Genomic DNA, 17,746 nt, shown 5'->3' on the forward strand with positions numbered 1-17,746 from the left:
CCTCCCCAAAGCCTTTCCACCATCTACAAGGCACAAGTCAGGAGTGTGATGGAATACTCTCCACTTGTCTGGATAAATGCAACTCCAACAACACTCAAGAAGCTTGACAGCATCCAGGACAAAGAAACCCGTTTGATTGGCACCCCATCCACCACCCTAAACATTCACTCCCTTCACTGGCCACTGTGGCTGCAGTGTGTACCATCTACAGAATGCACTGCAGCACTTCCCAAACCTGCCACCTCTACCACCTAGAAGCCAAGGGCAGCAGGCACATGAGAACACCATCACCTGCACGTTCCCCTCCAAGTCACACACCATCCCGACCTGGAAATATATTGCTGTTCCTTCATCGTCGCTGGGTCAAAATCCTGGAACTCCCTACCTAACAGCACTCTAGGAGAACCTTCACCACACGGACTGCAGCGGTTCAAGAAGGCAGCTCACCACCACCTTCTCAAGGGCAATAAGGGACGGGCAATAAATGCTGGCCTTGCCAGCGACGCCCACATCCCATGAATGAATTTTTAAAAATCTTATAGCACAGAAGTAAGCCATTTGGCCTATCGTGCCTGTGCCGGCTCTTTGAAAGAGCAATCCAATTAGTCCCACTCTCCTGCTCTTTCCCCATAGCCTGACACTTTTCTCCCCTTCAAGTATTTATCCACTTCCCTTTTGAAAGTTACTATTGAATCTGCTTCCACCATCCTTTCAGGCAGTGCATTCCAGATCATAATAACTCACTGCATAAAAAAAATTCTAATCTTACCTCTGCCTCTTTTGCCAATAACGTTAAATCTGTGTTCTCTGGGTACCGACCCTTCTGCCAGTGCAAACAATTTCTTCTTATTTACTCTCAAAATTCTTGACACCTCTTTTAAATCTCCCCTTATCCTTCTCTGCTCCAAGAACAACAATCCCAGCTTCTCTATTCTCTCCACATAACTGAAGTTCCTCATTCCTGCTACCATTCTGGTAAATCTCCTCGGCACCCTCTCCAAGGCCTTGACATCCTTCCGAAAGTGTGGTGCCCAGAATTGGACACACTACTCCTGCTGAGGCCTAATCAGTGATTTATAAAGATTTAACATAACTTCCTTGCTTTTGTACTCTATGCCTGTTTGTAAAGCGAAGGATCCCATATGCTTTTTTTTAAAAAAAACTGCCATATCAACTTGTCCTGCCACCTTCAAAGATCTCTGTACGCAAACCCCCAGGTCTCTCTATTCCAGGAGAAACTTTTCTTTCCACAATGCTTGTGAGGCTGTGGAATGCACGACCAAAGTTAGTGATTGAAGCAGCGTCCAGGTCAACATTTAAGAATAGGTTAGGTAGGCGGTTGAAGGAAAGGAAGATAAAGGGTGGGCACATGGGATTTGGATATTGCTCAGGTGGAGGATAAACACCAACACGGACTGGTTAGGCCGAATGGCCTGTTTCCATGTTGTAATATGTGTATCTTGTGGGGTTTAACCGCCACTGAAGACTCAAATTTCCCATTTTAATTAGGAAATTTTTCTGTGGCATAGGAAGAGTTAAGCAGTTTATGCATTGTATCACTGTTCTAAAGAGACTATTGTCCAGAATAATGTGTTTCAAGCCATTAATTGTATCTGAATGCTCAGATGGGGTCTGTGTTTAAAATTTAATAAGATGGGCAGCTTACCAAAAGTTGCCTATTAAAGCGTGTCTCGGGAAATTCTTTTCAAACATTTTCAGCAGAGTTCAAAGTTCACAATCATGTTCTGTTTTACTAATGTTGTTGACATCTTGTAGCTCCTGTAAGTCATACAGTTGGGAACTGGAGTCAGATGAGTTTGCTCCATCAGTGAACACAATGCATAGTTATGGAGCTTGATCTCTACTTTATACATTTATGAAATGCAATGTTTTTTGCCTTTATGTGCAAAAAATATATTTAAGAATCAAAATTGGCAAAACTAGTTGTGGGACACTGGAACTAATCTCCAATTTTACCACCTGATTGGTGACCTAGCAGAGCGGATTGCAAACTGTTGAACCCGTCGGATTTTTGTTCCATTGAAATCGAAGGAACGAAAATTGGGCGGGTTCAGCATGGGCGGGCAATCCGCTCCGCCAGAGCACCAACTGGGGGTGAAGTTGGAAACTACCCCACTGCCATTTAAAATAGTTACTACAATCTAGAAAAAAGGTACGTGTGCATCCATTTTGTCCATCATGCTTACATACCACATTTTGTATAAAGTTTGCACCTCAGCATTTCCTATTCATAAAACAGTGACAAATCACAATTAACCAGGTAAGCAAAGTACCAATCAACAAGTTGCAGGCAGCAATTAAAGTCACCAACTGCAAAGTTCAAAGAACTCAATCAAAAAATGAGCGAAAAGAAAATTAACCAAATCACACAAACTATTTTTTGACCACCTTCTTGGTTGCCATCTTGGACTCTCATTAACTGGAAGTTACAAGAGGAAATAAGGTTTTTAACATAATAAATTTACAAGAAAATTAAAATTACCTATACAATAACATTTTCTGAATTTAAAATGTGTATGATAATGACCTTCATTGGAGGCTTCTAAGAAGCCATGGGATTGAGTTCACAATCCCAGAGCCAGCACTGGCAGCTGAAGGAGCTTAACCTCAACAACTCATCTGTCCCAACAATTCCCAACATGCCACCGTCTGTGCACTGGGAGAAAACATTCCAGCATGCATCAGTATTCTGCACTATAAGCGAAGCTTCAGATGGCAAGTAGTCAATGAGTTTGTTTTTCCTAAAACTTTTAAAGCAACGTAAAGCATCTTTTCACATCTTTAGGGCATCTCAAAGTGCTCCACAACCAGTAAATTACAAATTGAAGTGCAGTCGCTGTTATGTAGGCAAATGCATCAGCTAACTGCATAGAAAGATCCCACAGTCAGCAAATGAGACAAATGGCCAGTGATTTTTTTTAAAAGCAGTACATTTTAACAACATAAAACCAAAAAATTATTTACTTCATTAAAAATTTGACTACAGAATTGTCTTTTATGTCTTTTAACATCTTCACTCATGTTTTTGTTTGGAGTCTAGTTCATATCTGAGAAGCCTGAGGGCACTGTTTGAGCCTGTGTTTTTTTTTTGCAGATCATTATTGTGAGTTTTCCAGCCCATTTTTCCCTCCCTTCATTTCTAGCGTGGACTTTGATCAATTCATTATGCATGAAGAGTGATTTTTGTTTGTCTTCCTAGTGCACCTGATCAGGCAAACACACCAATGTCCCCACATACTGTGCGTTCACCCATGACCCCTGTGCTCGCTGACCAACATTGACTCCCAGTCCGGCAACACATCAATTTTAAAATTCTCATCCTTGTTTTCAAATCCCTCCATGGCCTCGCCCTCCCTATCTCTGTAACCTCCTCCAGCCCTACAACCCTCCAAGATCTCTGCACTCCTCCAATTCTGGCCTCTTGCGCATCCCCGATTTGCATCGTTTCCACCATTGACGGCCACGCCTTCAGCTACATAGGCCCTGAGCTCTGGAATTCCCTCCGTAAACCTCTCCGCCTCTATCCTCTAAGACGCTCATTAAAACCTACCTCTTTGACCAAGTTTTTGGTCACCTGACCTAATATCTCCTTATGTGGCTCAGTTTCAAATTTGTTTGATAACGCAAGTGTGAAGCACCTTGGGATATTTTACTACGTTAAAGACGCTATATAAATGCAAGCTGTTGTTGTGTGCGATCAAGATACAGTATAAGGTGGAGCCCATTTTTATTTTGGTTTTGTATCTATAATTTATTTAATTGCATCATACGTGTGTGAAGACTGATTTATTTTTGCAGCACGTAATTGCACGCGATGGCCATTTATTTTGTTTCCAGATAGTTTTTTGGTGTTACTTTGTGTTATTTTAAGGTTTGTGGCAGTTCTTCAGTTTTTATTTGACTCAGTTTTGATTTTTTTTTGCATCATTTTTTTAAAAATTAACTGAGTCACAAGTCAGGTGTGGCCCTCTCCAGGGATCTATATATTGCAGCCCAGGGGAGACATTTCCTTTTATTTCTGATTTTATAGCACAATACATCATGATTCACCTGGAATAATCGTACTGCTCTCCAACTCTACATGAACAATACAATACAATAGTTTGTGCATGTATATATATTTTCTACACATTTATATATAGAAAGTATGAAATTATAGCTTTAAAACAACTGGGAGACCCAGTAAATAGAGACACAGCAGTGGTTGTAAGTTTCATGTTACATTAAAAAAAATAAAAACAAATTTAAAATTTCCAGAAGACTTGCACCATTGTAATGGCGTATCTACATTGTAGGACCAGGTTTATGGCGCAAAAGAAACAGGAAAATAGACACCATAATTTCCTGGGTCTTTCACACCACTCTGCCATTCCCCTTGCTGAAACAGTAGCTAAAAGTTAATGACCATAGCTCCGCTCCCCTTAAAATCAATAGCAAATGCAAATTCCCTGGATTAACACCAGTTTTCACGTCGCTGCCACTTAGTCTGAAAAATACTGGCGCTGGTGACCTGGCAGGAGTGGGATTTATTGCCCCAAGATCAGTTTCCTTTCAACATTGTTTTCCAGTTTGCCTGAGCTTGTTTGCTTAGCTTCCAGTAATTTACAAAGAGTCTGATTTACTTCAAAGCATTCATTTGATATTAACTACGACAAATTGTTTTGTGTCATCATCCACTTATTAAATCAAACGAGAGATTTATTTATCAATCCGAATGTAATGATCCCGATTGGATTAGCATCTTTATGGCAACAATATAGCTCGAACAGAGGCAGGTGGGGAGGAATCCGGCGTGGATGTGAAACAGGATTGAATACGACTGTGACCTAAGACGGGTTTATTTCCACGGGTTAACGTGAGGAGCCTGGAGTTCCTTTCATTATTCCTGAACTGCAGTTACAATATCTGCAGCAAGATAATGGGACGGGCGATCTGTCAGAGTTGCCCCGATGCCACTATCATCTTCATGATGTGGAGATGCCGGTGATGGACTGGGGTTGACAATTGTAAACAATTTTACAACACCAAGTTATAGTCCAACAATTTTATTTTAAATTCACAAGCTTTCGGAGGCTTCCTCCTTCCTCAGGTAAATGAGGAAGGAGGAAGCCTCCGAAAGCTTGTGAATTTAAAATAAAATTGCTGGACTATAACTTGGTGTTGTAAAATTGTTTACAACTATCATCTTCAGAGAAGGAGCTCAGATGGGAATTAACTTGCGTCAATTTCAGTTCCAATACAGCCGGTGGAACTGCTCTGCAGTAGGGTAAAAGAAAGAACTTGAATTTATATAGCGCCTTTCGCCACCTCAGGACGTCCCAAAGCACTTCACAGCCAATGAAGCTCCCGCAAACAGCAATGTGATAATGACCAGATAATTTTTTTTTTAGTGATATTGGTTGGAGAATAAATATTGGCCAGGGCACCGGGAGAACTGCCCTGCTCTTCTTCAAAATAATGCCATGGGATTTTTATGCCCACCTGAGAGGGCAGACGAGGTCTTGGTTTAACATCTCATCCGAAAGACGGCAGCTCCGACAGTGCTGTACTCCCTCAGTACTGCACTGAAGTGTTAGCGTAGAATTTCTGTTCAAGTCTCTGGAGTGGGACTTGAACCCACAACCTTTTGACTCAGAGAGGAGAGTCACAATGCTAAATACATAATCACCGCATAGCAGAAAACTTTGTGCCAAATATACAGCTGACATAAAGCTATAGTATAGGACTCTATTCCCCTCTCCCAGTTTCTCCATCTCCGTTGCATCTGTTCTGACGATGCCACCTTCCGTACCAGCGCTTCTGATATGTCTTCCTTTTTCCTCAACCAAGGATTCCCCTCCACTGTGGTTGAAAGAGCCCTCGCCCGTGTCCGTCCTATTTTCCGCATTTCTTCCCTCACCCCTTCCCCTCCCTCCCAGAACCATGATAGGGTCCCCCTTGTCCTCACCTTCCACCCCACCAGCCTCCATTCAACGTATCATCCGCCACCATTTCCACCATCTCCAGCGCGATCCCACCACCAAACACATCTTCCCCTCCCCTCCCAGCATTCCGAAGGGACCGCTCCCTCCACGACACCCTGGTCCACTTTTCCATCACCTGCTCTCCTCCCCACTGCACCTTCCCGTGCGAGCGCAGGAGATGCAACACCTGCCCTTTCATCTCCTCCCTTCCCACCGTCCAGGGCCTTAAACACTCCTTCCAGGTGAAACAGCAATTTGTACTTTTTTCAATTTAGTATACTGTATTCACTGCTCACAATGCAGTCTCCTCTACATTGGGGAGACCAAACGTAGATTGGGTGATCTTTTTGCTGAACACCTCCGCTCAGTCCACAAGCGTGAACCTGACCTTCCGGATGCTTGCCATTTTAATTCTCTGTTCTATTCCTGCTCTGACCTCTCTGTCCAATGAAGCTCAAGGAACAGCACCTCATTTTTCGCTTAGGCACTTTACAACTTCTGGACTCAACACTGATTTCAATAACTTCAGATCATAACCACTCCTCCCATTTTGTCAGACAGTAAGTGCTGGTAATGGTTCTGATGTTGCCATTTACAGCTCTTCCAGATCATCTTTTGTTTCTTAACCTGTCCCATTACCACCCCCCTTGCCTTGCATCATCATCCCTTTTGTCATTTAATCACTCCTGTCCTCCACCCTATCAGAGACCTTTTTTGTTCTTTCCTCCCCTCCCCTTCCTCTCCCCTTTGCCTGGCTTTGTAATTGCTTAAAAACTGGTTAATCTTCAACTTCTTCCAGTTCTAATGAAGGGTCACCGACCTGAAACGTTAACTCTGTTTCTTTCTCCACAGATGCTGCCTCACTTGCTGAGTATTTCCAGCATTTTCTGTTATATTTCAGATTTCCAGCATCCGCAGTATTTTGCTTTTGAGTTCCCTTCTCCCAGTTTCTCCGTCTCCGTCGCATCTGTTCTGACGATGTGACCTTACACACCAGCGCTTCCGCTATGTCTTCCTTTTTCCTCAACCGAGGAGTCCCCTCCACTGTAGTTGACAGGACCAACGTCCTATTTCCCGCATTTCTGCCCTCACCTCTTGTTTGGTCAATTTCTGGTTAATTTCACATTTCAGTGAAGCCAGGTCCATGATCAGGTCCTGATTCTTGTCCCCGCTGGTTTACCACATGCTCGACCACTTGGCTTTAGGCGAGAATGGTTTAAATAGAGTAAATAAGTAGAAATTGTTTCCAGTGACAGAATGGGCAGTAACCAGAGGGACATAAGGTAATTGGCAAAAGAACAAGAGGCAAGATGATGAGAAAATTTTTTACGCAGCGAGTTGTTATGATCTGGAATGCACTGCCTGAAATGGTAGTCAAAGCAGATTTAATAACTTTCAAAGGGGAATTGGATAAATACTTGAAGGGGAAAAATTTGCAGGGCTATAAGGAAAGGGCAGGGGAATGGGACTAATTGGATAGCACTTTCAAAGAGCCAGCACAGGCACAATGGGCCAAATGGCCCCCTGTGCTGTATCATTCCGTGAGAGTTCCAAGGTTTTGAAAGTTTCGGCCGTTAAGCAGAAGGGGTTCCTGGAGTTAAGGTGGCATTGCAGGAACTTCTGGAGATCTTTATTAATAGGCAGATTTGAGTTTGCTGGGGGCCGGCTTGTACTCTCTGATTATTACTGCTTCTCTTCTGAGAGGAAGATATTTGTGAGAACACGGAGCTAGACTGTTGGTGTTGGTTTCAGCGAATCCTGTGATGATTCCCACTGTGGTGTTCAGCTGCACGTCACAAGCTTTGTATGTGCACTTCCTGCCCGTGTCTGTGTGCAATCTTCAGCTACTGTGAAAATAAGGGCCAAGGTCACTGTCTGCAGGGTATGTGAGCATCTGCTCCCCAGCTGGTCCCAGCTAATTTGAGGATTAAGTTGATCTTAGTCTTTATCTTGGCTGCAGTTTTCATCAGATGTTGAATGACTCCACGGTAGTTTGGGAAATCCTCATGCCCGAGTTCAGTTCCACAGAAGGGAGCACTCAGGTGCTTCTTTGCATGCCGATTGCTCAAATGAAATGCAGAGAGAAACGTTTTGTAAGGATTGGACTAAGCCGCCACAACTTATAATAGCCCTCAAGTGTTTTTACATACATACCCCTAAAGAGCAAAAGTTCCATTTGCGCAGTCAAGCAACCATGGTCAACAAATCAGATAAGACACAGTATTAAGCTAAAGGAAATACCTTATACAAATGCTGAGAAAAGTGGAAATCCAGTAAACTGGGAGAAGTCTAGAGAGCAACAAAGGGACACAAAGAAAATACTAAGATCTGCAAAAACAGGAATATGAAAAAAAAACTTGCAAGTAATATAAAGGCTAATAGTAAAAGTTTTTATAAATATATTAAGAGTAAAAGAGTGGCTAAGGAAGATGTGGGCCCATTAAAGCCACACGCAGGTGATACTGAAATAGACAACAAGGTAATGGCAGATTTATTATTGTCTTTGTTTTCACAATAGAGGAAGAGGATAGAAGGGAAAGTAATAATAAATCATGGGGAGGAACTTATTGGTTTCAATACAAGTAAAAAAGAATGGTAATGGAGAAAATAATAGGACTTAGAATAGATAAAGCTCCAGAACATGACGGTTTCCACCTCAGGGTATTAAAAGAAATAGGTGAGGAAATTGCAAAAGCATTAGTCATAATTTTTCAAAGCTCTCTGGATTCGGGAATTGTGCTGTTAGATTGGAAATTTGCTAATTTCACTCCATTATTTAAGAAAGGTGGGAGAGAGACCAGGTAGCTGCAGGTCTGTCAGTTTAACAGCAGTTGTGAGGAAGCTACTGGAATCTGTCACTAGGGATAGAGTGACTGAGCACTGGAATAAATATAAACTCATCAGAGACAGCCAGCATAGCTTTGTTAAAGGTAAGTCAAGTCTGACTCATAGAATCATACAGACAGAAGGAGGCAACTTGGCCCATCGTGCCTATGCCGGCTCTTTGAAAGAACTATCCAATTAGTCCCATTCCCCTGCTCTTTCCCCATAGCCCTGCATTTTTTCCCCTTCAAATATTTATCCAATTCCTTTTTGAAAGTTACTCTGGAATCTGCTTCCACCACCCTTTCAGGCACTACATTCCAGATCCTAGAAACTCGCTATGTAAAAAAAATTCCCCTCATCATGGTTCTTTTGCCAATTACCTTAAATCTGTGTTCTCTGGTTATCGTCCCTCCTGCCAGTGGAAACAGTTTCCCCCTATTTACTCTATGAAAACCCCATATAAATTTTGAACACCTCTATTAAATCTCCCCTTAACTTTCTCTGCTCGAAGAAGAACAATCCTAGCTTCTCTAGTCTCTCCACATGACTGAAGCCCCTCATCCCTGGTACCATTCTAGTAAATCATAAAATTAGAAAAATAACGCAGAAAATGCTGGAAATACGCAGCAGGCCAGTCAACATGTGAAGGGAAAGGCCAGTTTATGAAGTTTTGGGTGCATATCCATCTAGTTGAAATTTTTGAGGTCACTAGTAAGGTAGTGTCTATGGATGTTATCTATATGGACTTCCAGAAGGCATTCTATAAGGTTCCACATAAGAGATTATTAGCAAAAATAAGAGCACATGAAATTGGAGGTAGCTTGTTGACTGTGGTTGGTAGTTGGGAGATAGAGTGGGGATAAAGGACATGCACTCTCTCACACAAAAGGTAGTGGAAATCTGGAACTGTCTCCCCAAAAGGCTGTGGATGCTGGGGGTCAATTGGAGTTCTTAAGACTGAATTAGATAGATTTTTGTTAGGTAAGGATATCAAGGCAGGTAAACGGAGTTGAGGTACAGATAAACTATGATCTAATTGAATGGTGGAGCAGGCGCGTAGAGCTGCAAGGCCGACTCCTGTTCCTATTTTCAAATTTTCTGCAAGCCTGCGTTCTGTCTGGGCAGGCGTTGCCATAACCATCCAGGTGAGAAGGTCATCTGCATATCCAAAATTGTAGACCGGGGCGGCAGGATATCACTGATGTAAATATTGAAAAGTGATGGTGCCAGGACTGTGCCCTGCGGAAGCCTGTTATTCAGTGGTTGAGGTCTGTTAATCTACTCCATGAGATGTACACGCAGCTTGCAGTTAGTGAGTATGGCTCTTATTAGGAGCAATATTGGTTTGCAGCGTCCATTCTAGACACTTTCAGCAGTTGACCATCTCTCCATTTGCTGCAGACAAGTCCACAAAGGCCACTGCTGTTTTGAGCCCACGCTGATAACCAGCTTCGATGTGGGCTGTGAATCACCTGGTCACAGGTGTTCAGACCAGGTCTAAACCCATATTGCTCCTTAGAGATGTAATCCTCAAAGAGTGGCATGAGCCTTTGGAGTAGCATCCTTTGCAGGAGTTTGTACATAACACACAGCAATGATATTGGCTGATGGTTTTTTTGGATCATTGGCTGCACTCCCTGGTTTTATGAATGGCGATGACCTTTGCATGTTGCCATAACTTGGGCATCTGGCCAGAGGCGGCACATGGTCAAGAGGCACACCAGCCATTTGCAGGCACACCGACCTAGATTCTGTAGCCTGAGCCTGTGGTTTTGCCAGATTTGATGAGTGCCAGAGCTTGTCCACTTCTTCTCTGGTGAATGGCCTTGACAAATGTGATGTTGATGGGCAGTTGGAAAGGGAGTGAAGCAGCTCTTTCTTTTAAAAATTTCTTTTTTGATGGCAATCTGCATGGATCTTGGAATGGAGGAGTATTTGGGTGGCGATGACGTCAGCTGGGATGGGATGGAGGGGCACTAAGTTGGGACAATTTGGCAAGATTACTAAAGGAATCACACTTCAAAAGTAATTCATTGGTTGTGAAGCGCTTTGGGGTGTCTTGAAGACGTGAAAGGAGCTAAATAAAATGAGAGTTCTTTCTTTACATTGAAATGTGGGATATTTATCTTTTGGTTTATATAACTTTGTACAGCAGCAAATTAAATCATAGAATCGTAAAATCATACATCACTGAAGGAGGCCATTTGGCTCATCGTGCCTGTGCCAGCTCTTTGAAAGAGCTATCCAATTAGTCCCACTACCCTGCTCTTTCCCCTTGGCCTACAATTTTTTCCCCTTCAAGTATTTATCCAATTCCCTTTTGAAAGTTACTATTGAATCTGCTTCCACCACCCTTTCAGGCAGTACATTCCAGATCATTACAACTCATTGCGTAAAAAAAATTCTCCTCATCTCCCCTCTGGTTCTTTTGCTAATTACCGTAAATCTGTGTCCTCTGGTTACCGACCCTCCAGCCAGTGGAAACAGTTTCTCCTTATTTACTTTTATCAAAACCCATCGTAATTTTGAACACCTCTATTAAATCTCCCCTGCTCTAAGAAGAATAATCGTAGCTTCTCTAATCTTTCCACATAACTGAAGTGCCGCATTCCTGGTACCATTCTAGTAAATCATAAAATTAAAAAAACACAAAGTGCTGGAAAGGACAGTTTATGAAGTTTCAGGTGCCTATCCTTTATCAGAACCCGGATGAAGGGGACATACCTGAAACGTTGACAGACTTGCTGTGTTTTTCTAGCATTTTTATATTTCAAATCATGCTGCATGAAGTAATACTCCAAAAAATGATCCTACCACACTTGGAGTACTGTGCAAAGTTCTGGTCTTCATATTATAAAAAGGATATTGAGGCATCGGAAAAGGTGCAAAAAAGATTCACAAGGATGATATCAGAACTGAGAGGATATCCTTATCATGAAAGGCTGAACAGGCTGGGGCTCTTTTCTCTAGAAAAGAGAAGGCTGAGGGGTGATCTGATAGAGGTCTTTAGGATAATAAAAGGGTTTGATAGGATAGATGTAGAGAAGATGTTTCCACTTGTCCCCATGAGTGGTCCAAAACTAGAGGTCATCAATATAAAATAGTCACTAATAAATCCAATAGGGAACTCGGGAGAAACTTCTTTACCCAAAGAGTGGAGAGAATGTGGAACGCGCTACCACAAGGAGTAGCTGCGGAAAATAGAATAGATGCATTTAAGGGGATGCTAGGTAAGCACACAAGGGAGAAAGGAATAGGAGGGTATGCCGATAGGGTTAGATGAAGTAGGAAGGGAGGAAGCGCGTGTGGAGCATAAACGCCGGCTTTGACCAGTTAGGCCGAGTGGCCTGTTTCTATGCTGTAGACTTGATGTAACTCGAGGTAATATCTGAATTTCAGTGTTTTGTAACGTTGGTGGAAACCTTGAGAAGAGTTTGAAGGAAGGAATTGACTATCTGTAATTGCTCCATTGCCTTGGTGTTAAAGGACATTTTCAGTCACTATTTCTATCTCCTCGTCTGTTGAAACATGGCAATGGAACTCTAACAGTGAATAGTAAGGCAAGCTACCTTACAATGTGGAACACCACCGTTTAACGTAAACCACTAAATTTACTGAAAAACCACAAAGAAAAATCACTATTAAAGATTTGGTGTTTATGTTACACTTTGAAAAGTTTATATTAAAATGTACAAACATCAAATAATGGACCACTTTGACAGCACTGGAACCTTAAAAAGAATCCTGCATAGTCTATTACATTTCAGGGAAGATGACCTAGTTGCATCATGTCGAATATATGCTGAACACCAATCAATCACTAACACTACATTGTTCTTTCTCCAGATTAACTGATTAAATTAGATTATTTGAGGGAATTATCTTTTGGGTAATCGGCTAGGAAAATAAAGGTGCTTGTTGCTTGAATACAGCGTGTAGAAGTGCCATTACAGCTAAATGTTTTTTGGTAATTTTTCATTGGTGAAATGAAAAACTGTTGCCAACTCTGGCTGGACATATTCCTGGAGGTTTCATCACACGACCTCCCGCCTCCAACTGCCTCGCCCAATCAAATGGCCTTTTTCCCCATCTCCAATATTTTCATAACTAACAAATGAAAGTGTTCAAGGCAAAACAAACACAATTTTTTTTTTAATACCCCAATGATTTTTTTCCCCAGGTTGCTCACAGCTATGCCCAGAAGATTAATCTCAAATTCCTGGAGACTCCAGGACAATCCTGGAGGGTTGGCAACTTTAAGCCAGACCAAAGACAAACTTTAAGCACCTCATACCAATATAATACTTTAAATAAATGGTCTCTTCACCTTGCTATTTGCATGCTTACAACCTGTTTTGTTACTTCTGAACCTGTATGGAAATGGAAATTAACTTTTGGTTCCATAATGCATTACTTTGCAAAGTTGCTTTTGTTATCAAGCCAATTTATTTAGGCCTAACACTGTAAAGTAAAAATTAAACATTTAAACTCAAGTGCCATCAGCCATTGATGCAAACCATATTTTTCAAGCAAGAGAAAAATACTAGAGTTAACATTTAAACTGTGCCTGTTGAAAGACAGCAGCAGCTACTCACATCATGTGATTAATCCCACCAGCTTTCAATAAATCCCTTTGGCTGCGAGCACTGCCAGTAATTCTGAGTTCCTTGCTTCACATATGTTGCGGCATTCTTCTCCATCAAACCTCAGCTGCACCAGCTGTAAGTTCAGATGAATTGCAGATTTATACATATTCCTGTCTAAAGCACACCAGCTAAACGTGCATTAACTCGCTTCAGTGTCTGTGCAAAAACACAACAGCTAACTTTTCACACAGCCATAAATTTGAGATTCAGCTCCCCATCTACCCCCACCCATGGCACAGACTGCCACAGATGTCCGATGTGTAAATTGATATCCAACAACTAGCTTGGTTGAAGGCCAGGGTGTAAATAATAACCCAACTGAGACTAACAGTGCAAATTAAGTCTGATCAATAATGGATGAGGAGGCTTTAAAAGAAACTACAGATTTTTTTTTAAAAAGGAAGGATGCATATCTAATGACTGATGTGGAGATGCCGGTGATGGACTGGGGTGGACAAATGTAAGGAATCTTACAACACCAGGTTATAGTCCAACAGTTTTATTTGAAAATCACAAGCTTTCGGAGATTATCTCCTTTGTCAGGTGAATGAGTCACTCACCTGACGAAGGAGATAATCTCCGAAAGCTTGTGATTTTCAAATAAAACTGTTGGACTATAACCTGGTGTTGTAAGATTCCTTACATTTATCTAATGACTGGTATTAGTTTTTAAAGCAACAGGTCTCCTAGATATTAAAGTCACTACATATTTGGAATTAAATTTTAAGGGTAATTTATTGTTTGTTCACTAAGTCAGCTGCTTCATTACTTTAAAAAAAATGCCTCTTTCAGTGCTATGATCCGTGATGATTACTGGAAGTTAGATTTGTTGTAAATTCAGACTGTTTTTACATTATACAGAACTGCTTCCAAAAGTCATGTTGCAACGCCACCTGCAGCTCCAGCTGGAAAAGCTGCCGGACTTAAATATTGTGGTCGTTTCTATCTTACTGTTTGGAGAGATGATGTATTTGCATGTCCTTAGGAGGACAGAGTTTTATTTTAAAATTTGTTCTCAAGGTGTGGTTGCTGCTGGCAAGGCCACATTTATTGCCCATCTCTAGTTGCCCTGAGAAGGTGAGGTTGATGGGCCTTTCTTCTTGATGAGGGAGTGGGTTATTTACATCATCATCCATATAATGTAACCCTGATATCCCACCTGCAGACCTAGAAGGAGGTTTCAAGTCCTGCAACGATAAGGGTATCAATGGGCTCTCATATTGATTAATAGAGCAATTACATCCTTTGGTGTCCTTGAACTCCATCTGAACAATACCTAACTGTACTTGCAAATGAATCAATCCCTAGGCCAGAATCACATGTCCACTTTCATAGAATCATAGAAAGGTTACATTACGGAAGGAGGCCATTCGACCCATTGAGTCCGCGCCGGCGCTATGCAAGAGCAATCCAGCTAGTCCCCCCCCCCCCCCAACCTATCCCCGTAGCCCTGCAAATTTTTCCCTTTCAAGTACTTATCCAGTTCCCTTTTGAAGGTCATGATTGAATCTGCCTCCACCACCGCCTCGGGCAGTGTATTCCAGATCCTAACCACTTGCTGTGTAAAAAAGTTTTTCCTTATGTCACCTTTGGTTCTTTTGCCAATATGTCCTCTGGTTCTTGACCCTTCCGCCAATAGGAACAGTTTCTCTCTATCTATTTTGTTTAGATGTGGAGATGCCGGTGATGGACTGGGGTAGACAAATGTAAGGAGTTGCACAACACCAGGTTATAGTCCAACAGCTTTATTTGAAATCACAAGCTTTCGGAGCTTTGCTCCTTCGTCAGGTGAGTGAAGGGTTCCATAAAGGCACAGCATATATAGTCAGAGAACAATGCCTGGTGATTACAAATAATCTTTCTAACTGCCCTTTATCACACCTCGGCAGAGAGATAATCACAGCAATCAAAGGAGTGGATGGTGTTCAGACAGGTTAGTCAGGGAAACATTACATCCTCCTCACTGTTTACTTCCAAGTTTTGTGTCATCTACAAATTTTGAAATTGTGCCCTGTACACCCAAGTCCAAGTCATTAATATATATCAAGAAAAGCAGTGGTCCCAGCACTGACCCCTGGAGAACAACACTGTACAGCTCCCTCCAGTCCGAAAAACAACCGTTCACCACTACTCTCTATTTCCTGTCCCTTAGCCAATTCTGTATCCATGTTGCTACTGCCCCCTTTATTCCACGAGCCGCAATCGTGATGATAAGCCTACCGTGCGGCACTTTATCAAACGCCTTTTGAAAGTCCATATACACCACATCAACTACATTGCCCTCATCTAACCTCTCTGTTACCTCATAAAAAAAACTATCAGATTAGTTAAACACGATTTTCCTTTATCAAATCCGTGCTGGCTTTCTCTAATCAATCCACTGTTGTGGACTGTTAATTCTGTCCCAGATTATCGTTTCTAAACGTTTCCCCACCACTGAGGTTAAACTAACTGGCCTTTAGTTGCTGGGTATATCCTTACAACCTTTTTTGAACAAGAGTGTAACATTTGCAATTCTCCAGTCCTCTGGCACCATCTCCAGGTGTTTGGAAGATAATGGCCAGTACCTCTGCAATTTCCACCCTTACTTCCCTCAGCAACCTAGGATGCACCCATCCGGACCGGGTGACTTATCTACTTTAAGTACAGTTAGCCTTTCAAGTACCTCTTCATCAATTTTTAGCCCATCCAGTATCTCAACTATATCTTCCTTTACTGAGACTCTGGCAGTATCTTCTTCCTTGGTAAAGATAGATGCAAAGTACTCATTTAGTACCTCAGCCATGCCCTCTGCCTCCAGGAGTAGATCTCCTTTATGGTCCCTAATCGGCCCCACCCCTCCTCTTACTACCTGTTTACATGCCTGTAGAATACTTCTGGATTCTCTTTTATGTTGGCCGCCAGTCTATTCTCATGCTCTCTCTTTGCCCCTCTTATTTCCTTTTTAACTTCCCCTCTGAACTTTCTATATTCTGCCTGGTTCTCACTTGTGTTATCAACCTGACATCTGTCATACGCCCCTTTTTCCATTTCATCTTACTCACTATCTCTTTTGTCATCCAGGGAGCTCTGACTTTAATTGCCCTACCTTTCTGCCTCATGGGAATGTGCCTAGACTGTACCCGAACCTCTCCTCCTTAAAGGCCGTCCACTGTTCAATTACAGTTGTGCCTGCCAATCTTTGATTCCAATTTACATTTACAAAAGGCATCAAGGGGTAGGGGGAGAGAGCGGAAATATGGTATTGAGATAGAGGATCAGCCATGATCATACTGAATGGCGGAGCAGGCTCGAAGGGCCGAATGGCCTACTCCTGCTCCTATATTCTATCTTTCTGTGTTTACCCGGGCCAGATCTGTTCTCATTCCATTGAAATTGGCCCTCCTCCTAATGAGTATTTTTACTTTAAGAGTGGTCTGTGTCCTTTTCCATAGCTATTCTAAACCTTATGCTTCCTAAATGCACCCCCACTGACACTTGCTCCACTTGGCCCACCTCATTCCCTAGAACCAAGTGCAGCAATGCCTCCTTCCTGCCACTTTACAGCCCAAAAAACCAACTTCCCATCCAACAAAGACACAGTGACATTAATTTTGAGGGGATAGAGAATCATTGAAAATACAAATTAACTCTGCTTCACTTCACCCAGAAAATACAAGCACAGCAAAAATGGCTCAGAGGTCTGGAGTGAACCCTGTCCAACAACTGGGACTCCCTCACAATTAAGCAGCCAAATTAATATTCACCTTAGGACATACCCTCTCCTTGGCTGTCTGCGTGGATAGAACCTGAAGACCCCTTAGAATGCAGCAGAGGCTGCGATGGGGAGGGTAGAATTCTTCAGATCTTCTAGTTATATCAAAGATCCAGCCTGACTGGAAATAGTGCTGCGTGACATCCAGATCACCACCAACCATACAATCAGAACAGATCTGCTACAGTGCCTCTAATAATACCACACCCCCCCCATCCCAAAATAGGCAAACTGCTGGGTTTCATCCTAACCGCAAACTGCTGATATATACCGCTGAGGTGTCGGCAGGTAATCGTCCAGTCAATGTACATTGAGGCAGTATGGCAAATATCCCAGTCTGTCAAAAGCACGCATTCCCTGAGGTTGAACCAGGAAGTCCCAGTTCCAGCCCACTGCCAGCAGCCAGTCATCATGTTGACAACACTTCCCATATAAGCATGTACACCAAGTATCTTCAATGTACTCCATCCAAATACAGTGACTTCTGTTGGCAGAACCTAAGCACCAACTCGGTGAGTAAGCACAGCACACATCAC

The 17,746-nt window shown here is 42.3% G+C and overlaps 1 long non-coding RNA gene across 1 annotated transcript in view; it reads right to left on the reverse strand.

Annotated features, from left to right (window-relative positions):
* The window catches only part of LOC137341528 (uncharacterized), a 40,300-nt gene that overhangs the window by 7,403 nt on the left and 15,151 nt on the right, over nt 1-17,746 (reverse strand). Inside the window, exons 2-3 of the long non-coding RNA XR_010967048.1 lie at nt 13,406-13,529; nt 1,667-1,779 (exon numbers count right to left, since the gene is read on the reverse strand). This is a non-coding gene — a long non-coding RNA (uncharacterized lncRNA). The remainder of the gene's footprint in view (nt 1-1,666; nt 1,780-13,405; nt 13,530-17,746) is intronic.

This window comes from Heptranchias perlo, chromosome 24 (assembly GCF_035084215.1).
Source record: "Heptranchias perlo isolate sHepPer1 chromosome 24, sHepPer1.hap1, whole genome shotgun sequence".
In the NCBI taxonomy this organism is placed as follows: domain Eukaryota; kingdom Metazoa; phylum Chordata; class Chondrichthyes; order Hexanchiformes; family Hexanchidae; genus Heptranchias; species Heptranchias perlo.